Source organism: Zonotrichia albicollis, unplaced genomic scaffold, assembly GCF_047830755.1.
Source record: "Zonotrichia albicollis isolate bZonAlb1 unplaced genomic scaffold, bZonAlb1.hap1 Scaffold_136, whole genome shotgun sequence".
Lineage (NCBI taxonomy): Eukaryota > Metazoa > Chordata > Aves > Passeriformes > Passerellidae > Zonotrichia > Zonotrichia albicollis.
Window position 1 is genome coordinate 77,575 of NW_027428355.1, and position 9,926 is coordinate 87,500.

Here is a 9,926-nt window from a genome sequence, read left to right on the forward strand (position 1 = left end):
CCATGACCCGCGGCTCAGCTCCAACCGCACCGCCGCCCGGCGCTGCTCGCGGCCGGCACCCACGGGGCGCTAACCCGGACCGGGGCCGGCACCGGCACCTCGCGTGGTTTTCGAAGGACACCTGTAGGCTAGCGGGGCCACGCGGCCGTCACACAGCTGGGGTCGGTAAAGCCGCCCTCCCCGGCAGCGGGAGGGGCGACACCTCGCCTGCGACGGGAAGCGAACTGGAAAAGGAGACCGCCCTGCCCGAGCAGCGGACACCCCCGCCGTGACTTCCCCGCGACAGAGAAGCCCCGGAAGGAGAGCCGGCCGGCCGGGGGCCCTCTCCGACGCCACCCGAAAAGCCTCATCGATCGAGTGCGGCCGAGGAAGGAGCCGCGCCGACGACGGCGACGACGACGGCCCCCCCACGGCCACGGTCCTGGGACAACGGGGCGACGGCCGCCCAGCCCCGCCTGCGGAGCGCTCGCGGCAGAGGAGGAGCGCGGGGGGTGCCGCCACCCGCCCGCCCGCCCGCGGGCGCCAACGGATTCCCTTCTCGGCTAGGCAACGGCAGGACTGGGACTGGGCTGGCCCGCCAGGCCGGGGGGACTCGGCTTCCCCTTCCGGCCCGGGGAACCCGGCCGAGCGTGCGAGAAATACGTGCCACCGGACCGCGCGCCGCCGGCGGCCGGCTTTCCCTTTCCGGAAAAAAAATAGCCGGAGGAACGGCACGACAAAAAGGCACATGGAGGCGGCGTTCGCAGCGACCCGTGCTAGCCACGGGGGCCGCGGGCCCGGGACGCCGGAGGCACCCGCGGGGGCGAGTTACGAGTCTCACTCCCCCACGGAGCCCCAGACATCCCGCTCGCTCCCTTCTCTCTCGCCGACGTGGCCCGCGCGCGCCTTCGTCGCAACGGCTCCTCGGTGCCGCGGCTTAAGGCCGCCAGAGAAAAATCCGCGGAGGCCGGGCGGGCGCCCCCACTCTCTGCCCGCGCACCGGCGCGCCTAAACCGCGGAAAAAAAAGAAAAAACGCGGACCCGCGTGGCAACCCAGCCCGCCCGGCCCAAGGGGCTCGGTCGATGCGCCCACGACCGAGGTGGACGAGGCGCCGCCGCCTCGCCCGGGAAAGGTCCGGGGGGCTCTCGGAATCTCTCTCTCTCTCTCTCTCTCTGTCGGGTGCCGGGTCCGTCAACTCCGAAAAACTCCGCCCGCCAACGCGGGTCCCCGGCTTAAGGCCGAGGAAGGGGGACGGCTTCAACGAGGCGGCCCGGGGACGGGGCGCCCCGACCCCGGCTCCGCAGCTTCACCGGGCGGGCGGACGGCCCGAAACAGTGCCCGCCGAGTGGGCCCCGGCTTAAGGCCAGGCACAAAAGGGACGAGGCGCCGCCGCCTCGCCCGCCAAGCGGCTCTCTCGAATCGCCTTTCACAGCCCTTCTCTCTCGGCATCCCGGGGGGATCCGGCCCCTCCGCTCGGCAGCCCTTCTCTCTCGGCATCCCGGGGGGAGATCCGGCCCCTCCGCTCGGCAGCCCTTCTCTCTCGGCATCCCGGGGGGAAACCGGCCCCTCCGCTCGGCAGCCCTTCTCTCTCGGCATCCCGGGGGGAGATCCGGCCCCTCCGCTCGGCAGCCCTTCTCTCTCGGCATCCCGGGGGGAGATCCGGCCCCTCCGCTCGGCAGCCCTTCTCTCTCGGCATCCCGGGGGGAGATCCGGCCCCTCCGCTCGGCAGCCCTTCTCTCTCGGCATCCCGGGGGGAGATCCGGCCCCTCCGCTCGGCAGCCCTTCTCTCTCGGCATCCCGGGGGGAGATCCGGCCCCTCCGCTCGGCAGCCCTTCTCTCTCGGCATCCCGGGGGAAACCGGCCCCTCCCCGCTGGCAGCCCTTCTCTCTCGGCATCCCGGGGGAAACCGGCCCCCTCCGCTCGGCAGCCCTTCTCTCTCGGCATCCCGGGGGGAATCCGGCCCCTCCGCTCGGCAGCCCTTCTCTCTCGGCATCCCGGGGGGAATCCGGCCCCTTCTCTCTATCTCTCGGCCTCCCGGGGGAACCGGCCCCTCCGCTCGCAGCCCTTCTCTCTCGGTCTCTCGGGGGGATCCGGTCCGTCTTTTCTCAGCCCTTCTCTCTCGGCCTCGCTCTCACTGTGCCAACTTCCCCGGGAGGGACGGGAGCCGGAGCCGAGCCACAAGGAGACTCGCCCCGGCTAGGCGGAACACTGGCTTTTTCCCTTTGCCGGCCACCTGAGTGCGGCTGCTCCTCTCCGCCTGAAACGTAGGCACAGCCTCAGCCAACCTACGGGGATGCGGCCCGTCACCTCGCTCCCATAATACGGGCAGATAAGTCCCAAGCCGCCGAGGCCTCCAAGAGGACCGAGGGAGATCGACCGGGAAGGGGCGCCGCCTCAGGCCGCAGCCTACGATGAGGTAGCCGGAGGCAGCCGACAACAGCGACCCCTTGGTGAACTTCCGCAGCCGGCCGAGACAACAGGTCTACCCGGCACCCGCCGCTATTTGACTAAGTCCCGCCGGCGCGAGGTAGACCTGGTGTCCCAGGGGCCGGGGTAGACCTGGTGTCCCAGGGGCCGGGGTAGACCTGGTGTCCCGGGCTCCGGGGTAGACCTGGTGTCCCGGGGGCCGGGGTAGACCTGGTGTCCGGGTCTCCGGGGTAGACCTGGTGTCCCGGGGGCCGGGGTAGACCTGGTGTCCGGGGCTCCGGGGTAGACCTGGTGTCCCGGGCGCCGGGGTAGACCTGGTGTCCCGGGCGCCGGGGTAGACCTGGTGTCCGGGTCTCCGGGGTAGACCTGGTGTCCCGGGGGCCGGGGTAGACCTGGTGTCCGGGTCTCCGGGGTAGACCTGGTGTCCCGGGCGCCGGGGTAGACCTGGTGTCCCGGGCTCCGGGGTAGACCTGGTGTCCCGGGCGCCGGGGTAGACCTGGTGTCCCGGGCTCCGGGGTAGACCTGGTGTCCCGGGCGCCGGGGTAGACCTGGTGTCCCGGGCTCCGGGGTAGACCTGGTGTCCCGGGCGCCGGGGTAGACCTGGTGTCCCAGGGACCGGGGTAGACCTGGTGTCCCGCCAGATCCGGAGAAGACCTGGTGTCCCCGGCCCGAGAGCCAGCAGACCTGGTGTCCCCGGACCGAGACGGGGTAGACCGGCTGTCCGCGGCCAGAGACGGGGTAGACCTGGTGTCCCCGGCCCGAGACGGGGTAGACCTGGTGTCTGCGGCACAAGACGGGGTAGACCTGGTGTCTCCGGCCAGAAGCGGGGTAGACCTGTTGTCCTAGAGCCCGGGGTAGACCTGGTGTCCCGGGGGCCGGGGTAGACCTGGTGTCCGGGTCTCCGGGGTAGACCTGGTGTCCCGGGGGCCGGGGTAGACCTGGTGTCCGGGGCTCCGGGGTAGACCTGGTGTCCCGGGCGCCGGGGTAGACCTGGTGTCCCGGGCTCCGGGGTAGACCTGGTGTCCCGGGCGCCGGGGTAGACCTGGTGTCCCGGGGGCCGGGGTAGACCTGGTGTCCGGGGCTCCGGGGTAGACCTGGTGTCCCGGGCGCCGGGGTAGACCTGGTGTCCGGGTCTCCGGGGTAGACCTGGTGTCCCGGGCGCCGGGGTAGACCTGGTGTCCGGGGCTCCGGGGTAGACCTGGTGTCCCGGGCGCCGGGGTAGACCTGGTGTCCCGGGCTCCGGGGTAGACCTGGTGTCCCGGGCGCCGGGGTAGACCTGGTGTCCCGGGCTCCGGGGTAGACCTGGTGTCCCGGGCGCCGGGGTAGACCTGGTGTCCCGGGCTCCGGGGTAGACCTGGTGTCCCGGGCGCCGGGGTAGACCTGGTGTCCCAGGGACCGGGGTAGACCTGGTGTCCCGCCAGATCCGGAGAAGACCTGGTGTCCCCGGCCCGAGAGCCAGCAGACCTGGTGTCCCCGGACCGAGACGGGGTAGACCGGCTGTCCGCGGCCAGAGACGGGGTAGACCTGGTGTCCCCGGCCCGAGACGGGGTAGACCTGGTGTCTGCGGCACAAGACGGGGTAGACCTGGTGTCTCCGGCCAGAAGCGGGGTAGACCTGTTGTCCTAGAGCCCGGGGTAGACCTGGTGTCCCGGGGGCCGGGGTAGACCTGGTGTCCGGGTCTCCGGGGTAGACCTGGTGTCCCGGGGGCCGGGGTAGACCTGGTGTCCGGGGCTCCGGGGTAGACCTGGTGTCCCGGGCGCCGGGGTAGACCTGGTGTCCCGGGCTCCGGGGTAGACCTGGTGTCCCGGGCGCCGGGGTAGACCTGGTGTCCGGGTCTCCGGGGTAGACCTGGTGTCCCGGGGGCCGGGGTAGACCTGGTGTCCGGGGCTCCGGGGTAGACCTGGTGTCCCGGGCGCCGGGGTAGACCTGGTGTCCGGGTCTCCGGGGTAGACCTGGTGTCCCGGGCTCCGGGGTAGACCTGGTGTCCGGGGCTCCGGGGTAGACCTGGTGTCCCGGGCGCCGGGGTAGACCTGGTGTCCCGGGCGCCGGGGTAGACCTGGTGTCCGGGTCTCCGGGGTAGACCTGGTGTCCCGGGGGCCGGGGTAGACCTGGTGTCCGGGGCTCCGGGGTAGACCTGGTGTCCCGGGGGCCGGGGTAGACCTGGTGTCCGGGGCTCCGGGGTAGACCTGGTGTCCCGGGCGCCGGGGTAGACCTGGTGTCCCGGGCTCCGGGGTAGACCTGGTGTCCCGGGGGCCGGGGTAGACCTGGTGTCCGGGGCTCCGGGGTAGACCTGGTGTCCCGGGCGCCGGGGTAGACCTGGTGTCCCGGGCTCCGGGGTAGACCTGGTGTCTTCGGCACAAGACGGGGTAGACCTGGTGTCCCGGGCGCCGGGGTAGACCTGGTGTCCCGGGCTCCGGGGTAGACCTGGTGTCCCGGGGGCCGGGGTAGACCTGGTGTCCCGGGCTCCGGGGTAGACCTGGTGTCCCGGGCGCCGGGGTAGACCTGGTGTCCCGGGCTCCGGGGTAGACCTGGTGTCTTCGGCACAAGACGGGGTAGACCTGGTGTCCCAGGGGCCAGAAGCGGGGTAGACCTGTTGTCCTAGAGCCCTGGGTAGACCTGGTATCCCGGGCGCCGGGGTAGACCTGTTGTCCTAGAGCCCTGGGTAGACCTGGTGTCCCGGGCGCCGGGGTAGACCTGTTGTCCTAGAGCGCTGGGTAGACCTGGTGTCCCGGGGACCGGGGTAGACCTGGTGTCCCGGGCTCCGGGGTAGACCTGGTGTCCCAGGGGCCGGGGTAGACCTGGTGTCCCGGGCTCCGGGGTAGACCTGGTGTCCCAGGGGCCGGGGTAGACCTGGTGTCCCAGGGGCCGGGGTAGACCTGGTGTCCCGGGCTCGGGGGTAGACCTGGTGTCCCGGGGGCCGGGGTAGACCTGGTGTCCCGGGCTCCGGGGTAGACCTGGTGTCCTCGAGCGCCGGGTAGACCTGGTGTCCCAGGGACCGGGGTAGACCTGGTGTCCCGGGCGCCGGGGTAGACCCGGTGTCCTCGAGCGCCGGGTAGACCTGTTGTCCCGGGACTCGGGGTAGACCTGCTGTCCCGTTCCCCGGGGTAGACCTGGTGTCCCAGGGCCTACCCCGGGGCCCGGGACACCAGGTCTACCCATGGTCCCAGGACACCAGGTCTACCCCGGGGAACGGGACACCAGGTCTACCCCGGGCCCTGGGACACCAGGTCTACCCATGGTCCTGGGACACCAGGTCTACCCCGGGGCCCGCGACACCAGGTCTACCCATGGTCCCAGGACACCAGGTCTACCCCGGGGAACGGGACACCAGGTCTACCCCGGGCCCTGGGACACCAGGTCTACCCCGGGGCCCGCGACACCTGGTCTACCCAGTGCTCTAGGACAACAGGTCTACCCCGGGGCCCGCGACACCAGGTCTACCCAGGGCCCTCGGACACCAGGTCTACCCCGGGGAACGGGACACCAGGTCTACCCCGGGCCCTGGGACACCAGGTCTACCCAGGGCCCTCGGACACCAGGTCTACCCCGGGGAACGGGACACCAGGTCTACCCCGGGCCCTGGGACAACAGGTCTACCCCGGGGCCCTCTGACACCAGGTCTACCCCGGGGAACGGGACACCAGGTCTACCCCGGGGCCCGGGACGCCAGGTCTACCCCGGGGAACGGGACACCAGGTCTACCCAGGGCCCTCGGACACCAGGTCTACCCCGGGGAACGGGACACCAGGTCTACCCCGGGCCCTGGGACAACAGGTCTACCCCGGGGCCCTCTGACACCAGGTCTACCCCGGGGAACGGGACACCAGGTCTACCCCGGGGCCCGGGACACCAGGTCTACCCCGGGGAACGGGACACCAGGTCTACCCCGGGGAACGGGACACCAGGTCTACCCATGGTCCCAGGACACCAGGTCTACCCCGGGGAACGGGACACCAGGTCTACCCCGGGCCCTGGGACACCAGGTCTACCCCGGGCCCCGGGACACCAGGTCTACCCCGGGCCCTGGGACACCAGGTCTACCCAGGGCCCTCGGACACCAGGTCTACCCAGGGCCCTCGGACACCAGGTCTACCCTGGCGCCCGGGACACCAGGTCTACCCCGTGCCCTGGGACAACAGGTCTACCCCGGGGCCCTCTGACACCAGGTCTACCCCGGGGAACGGGACACCAGGTCTACCCCGGGGAACGGGACACCAGGTCTACCCAGGGCCCTCGGACACCAGGTCTACCCCGGGGAACGGGACACCAGGTCTACCCCGGGCCCTGGGACAACAGGTCTACCCCGGGGCCCTCTGACACCAGGTCTACCCCGGGGAACGGGACACCAGGTCTACCCCGGGGCCCGGGACACCAGGTCTACCCCGGGCCCCGGGACACCAGGTCTACCCCGGGGAACGGGACACCAGGTCTACCCATGGTCCCAGGACACCAGGTCTACCCCGGGGAACGGGACACCAGGTCTACCCAGGGCCCTCGGAAACCAGGTCTACCCTGGCGCCCGGGACACCAGGTCTACCCCGGGCCCTGGGACAACAGGTCTACCCCGGGGCCCGCGACACCAGGTCTACCCATGGTCCCAGGACACCAGGTCTACCCCGGGGAACGGGACACCAGGTCTACCCCGGGCCCTGGGACACCAGGTCTACCCCGGGGCCCGCGACACCTGGTCTACCCAGTGCTCTAGGACAACAGGTCTACCCCGGGGCCCGCGACACCAGGTCTACCCAGGGCCCTCGGACACCAGGTCTACCCCGGGGAACGGGACACCAGGTCTACCCCGGGCCCTGGGACACCAGGTCTACCCAGGGCCCTCGGACACCAGGTCTACCCCGGGGAACGGGACACCAGGTCTACCCCGGGCCCTGGGACACCAGGTCTACCCCGGGCCCCGGGACACCAGGTCTACCCAGGGCCCTCGGACACCAGGTCTACCCAGGGCCCTCGGACACCAGGTCTACCCTGGCGCCCGGGACACCAGGTCTACCCCGGGCCCTGGGACAACAGGTCTACCCCGGGGCCCTCTGACACCAGGTCTACCCCGGGGAACGGGACACCAGGTCTACCCCGGGGAACGGGACACCAGGTCTACCCAGGGCCCTCGGGACACCAGGTCTACCCCGGGGAACGGGACACCAGGTCTACCCCGGGCCCTGGGACACCAGGTCTACCCCGGGGCCCTCTGACACCAGGTCTACCCCGGGGAACGGGACACCAGGTCTACCCCGGGGCCCGGGACACCAGGTCTACCCCGGGGAACGGGACACCAGGTCTACCCAGGGCCCTCGGACACCAGGTCTACCCCGGGGAACGGGACACCAGGTCTACCCCGGGCCCTGGGACAACAGGTCTACCCCGGGGCCCTCTGACACCAGGTCTACCCCGGGGAACGGGACACCAGGTCTACCCCGGGGCCCGGGACACCAGGTCTACCCCGGGGAACGGGACTACCCCGGGGAACGGGACACCAGGTCTACCCATGGTCCCAGGACACCAGGTCTACCCCGGGGAACGGGACACCAGGTCTACCCCGGGCCCTGGGACACCAGGTCTACCCCGGGGCCCGGGACACCAGGTCTACCCCGGGGAACGGGACACCAGGTCTACCCAGGGCCCTCGGACACCAGGTCTACCCCGGGGAACGGGACACCAGGTCTACCCCGGGCCCTGGGACAACAGGTCTACCCCGGGGCCCTCTGACACCAGGTCTACCCCGGGGAACGGGACACCAGGTCTACCCCGGGGCCCGGGACACCAGGTCTACCCCGGGGAACGGGACACCAGGTCTACCCCGGGGAACGGGACACCAGGTCTACCCATGGTCCCAGGACACCAGGTCTACCCCGGGGAACGGGACACCAGGTCTACCCCGGGCCCTGGGACACCAGGTCTACCCCGGGCCCCGGGACACCAGGTCTACCCCGGGCCCTGGGACACCAGGTCTACCCAGGGCCCTCGGACACCAGGTCTACCCAGGGCCCTCGGACACCAGGTCTATCCTGGCGCCCGGGACACCAGGTCTACCCCGGGCCCTGGGACAACAGGTCTACCCCGGGGCCCTCTGACACCAGGTCTACCCCGGGGAACGGGACACCAGGTCTACCCCGGGGCCCGGGACACCAGGTCTACCCATGGTCCCCGGACACCAGGTCTACCCCGGGGCCCGCGACACCAGGTCTACCTCGGGGAACGGGACACCAGGTCTACCCCGGGGCCCGCGACACCTGGTCTACCCAGTGCTCTAGGACAACAGGTCTACCCCGGGGCCCGCGACACCAGGTCTACCCCGGGGAACGGGACACCAGGTCTACCCCGGGCCCCGGGACACCAGGTCTACCCCGGGCCCTGGGACACCAGGTCTACCCCGGGGAACGGGACACCAGGTCTACCCCGGGGCCCGGGACACCAGGTCTACCCCGGGCCCCGGGACACCAGGTCTACCCCGGGGAACGGGACACCAGGTCTACCCATGGTCCCAGGACACCAGGTCTACCCCGGGGAACGGGACACCAGGTCTACCCCGGGCCCTGGGACACCAGGTCTACCCCGGGCCCCGGGACACCAGGTCTACCCCGGGCCCTGGGACACCAGGTCTACCCAGGGCCCTCGGACACCAGGTCTACCCAGGGCCCTCGGACACCAGGTCTACCCTGGCGCCCGGGACACCAGGTCTACCCCGGGCCCTGGGACAACAGGTCTACCCCGGGGCCCTCTGACACCAGGTCTACCCCGGGGAACGGGACACCAGGTCTACCCCGGGGAACGGGACACCAGGTCTACCCAGGGCCCTCGGGACACCAGGTCTACCCCGGGGAACGGGACACCAGGTCTACCCCGGGCCCTGGGACACCAGGTCTACCCCGGGGCCCTCTGACACCAGGTCTACCCCGGGGAACGGGACACCAGGTCTACCCCGGGGCCCGGGACACCAGGTCTACCCCGGGGAACGGGACACCAGGTCTACCCAGGGCCCTCGGACACCAGGTCTACCCCGGGGAACGGGACACCAGGTCTACCCCGGGGAACGGGACACCAGGTCTACCCCGGGGAACGGGACACCAGGTCTACCCCGGGCCCTGGGACACCAGGTCTACCCCGGAGCCCGCGACACCAGGTCTACCCCGGGGAACGGGACACCAGGTCTACCCCGGGGAACGGGACACCAGGTCTACCCCGGGCCCTGGGACACCAGGTCTACCCCGGGGCCCTCTGACACCAGGTCTACCCCGGGGAACGGGACACCAGGTCTACCCCGGGGCCCGCGACACCTGGTCTACCCAGTGCTCTAGGACAACCAGGTCTACCCCGGGGCCCGCGACACCAGGTCTACCCAGGGCCCTCGGACACCAGGTCTACCCCGGGCCCCGGGACACCAGGTCTACCCCGGGCCCCGGGACACCAGGTCTACCCCGGGGAACGGGACACCAGGTCTACCCATGGTCCCAGGACACCAGGTCTACCCCGGGGAACGGGACACCAGGTCTACCCCGGGCCCTGGGAC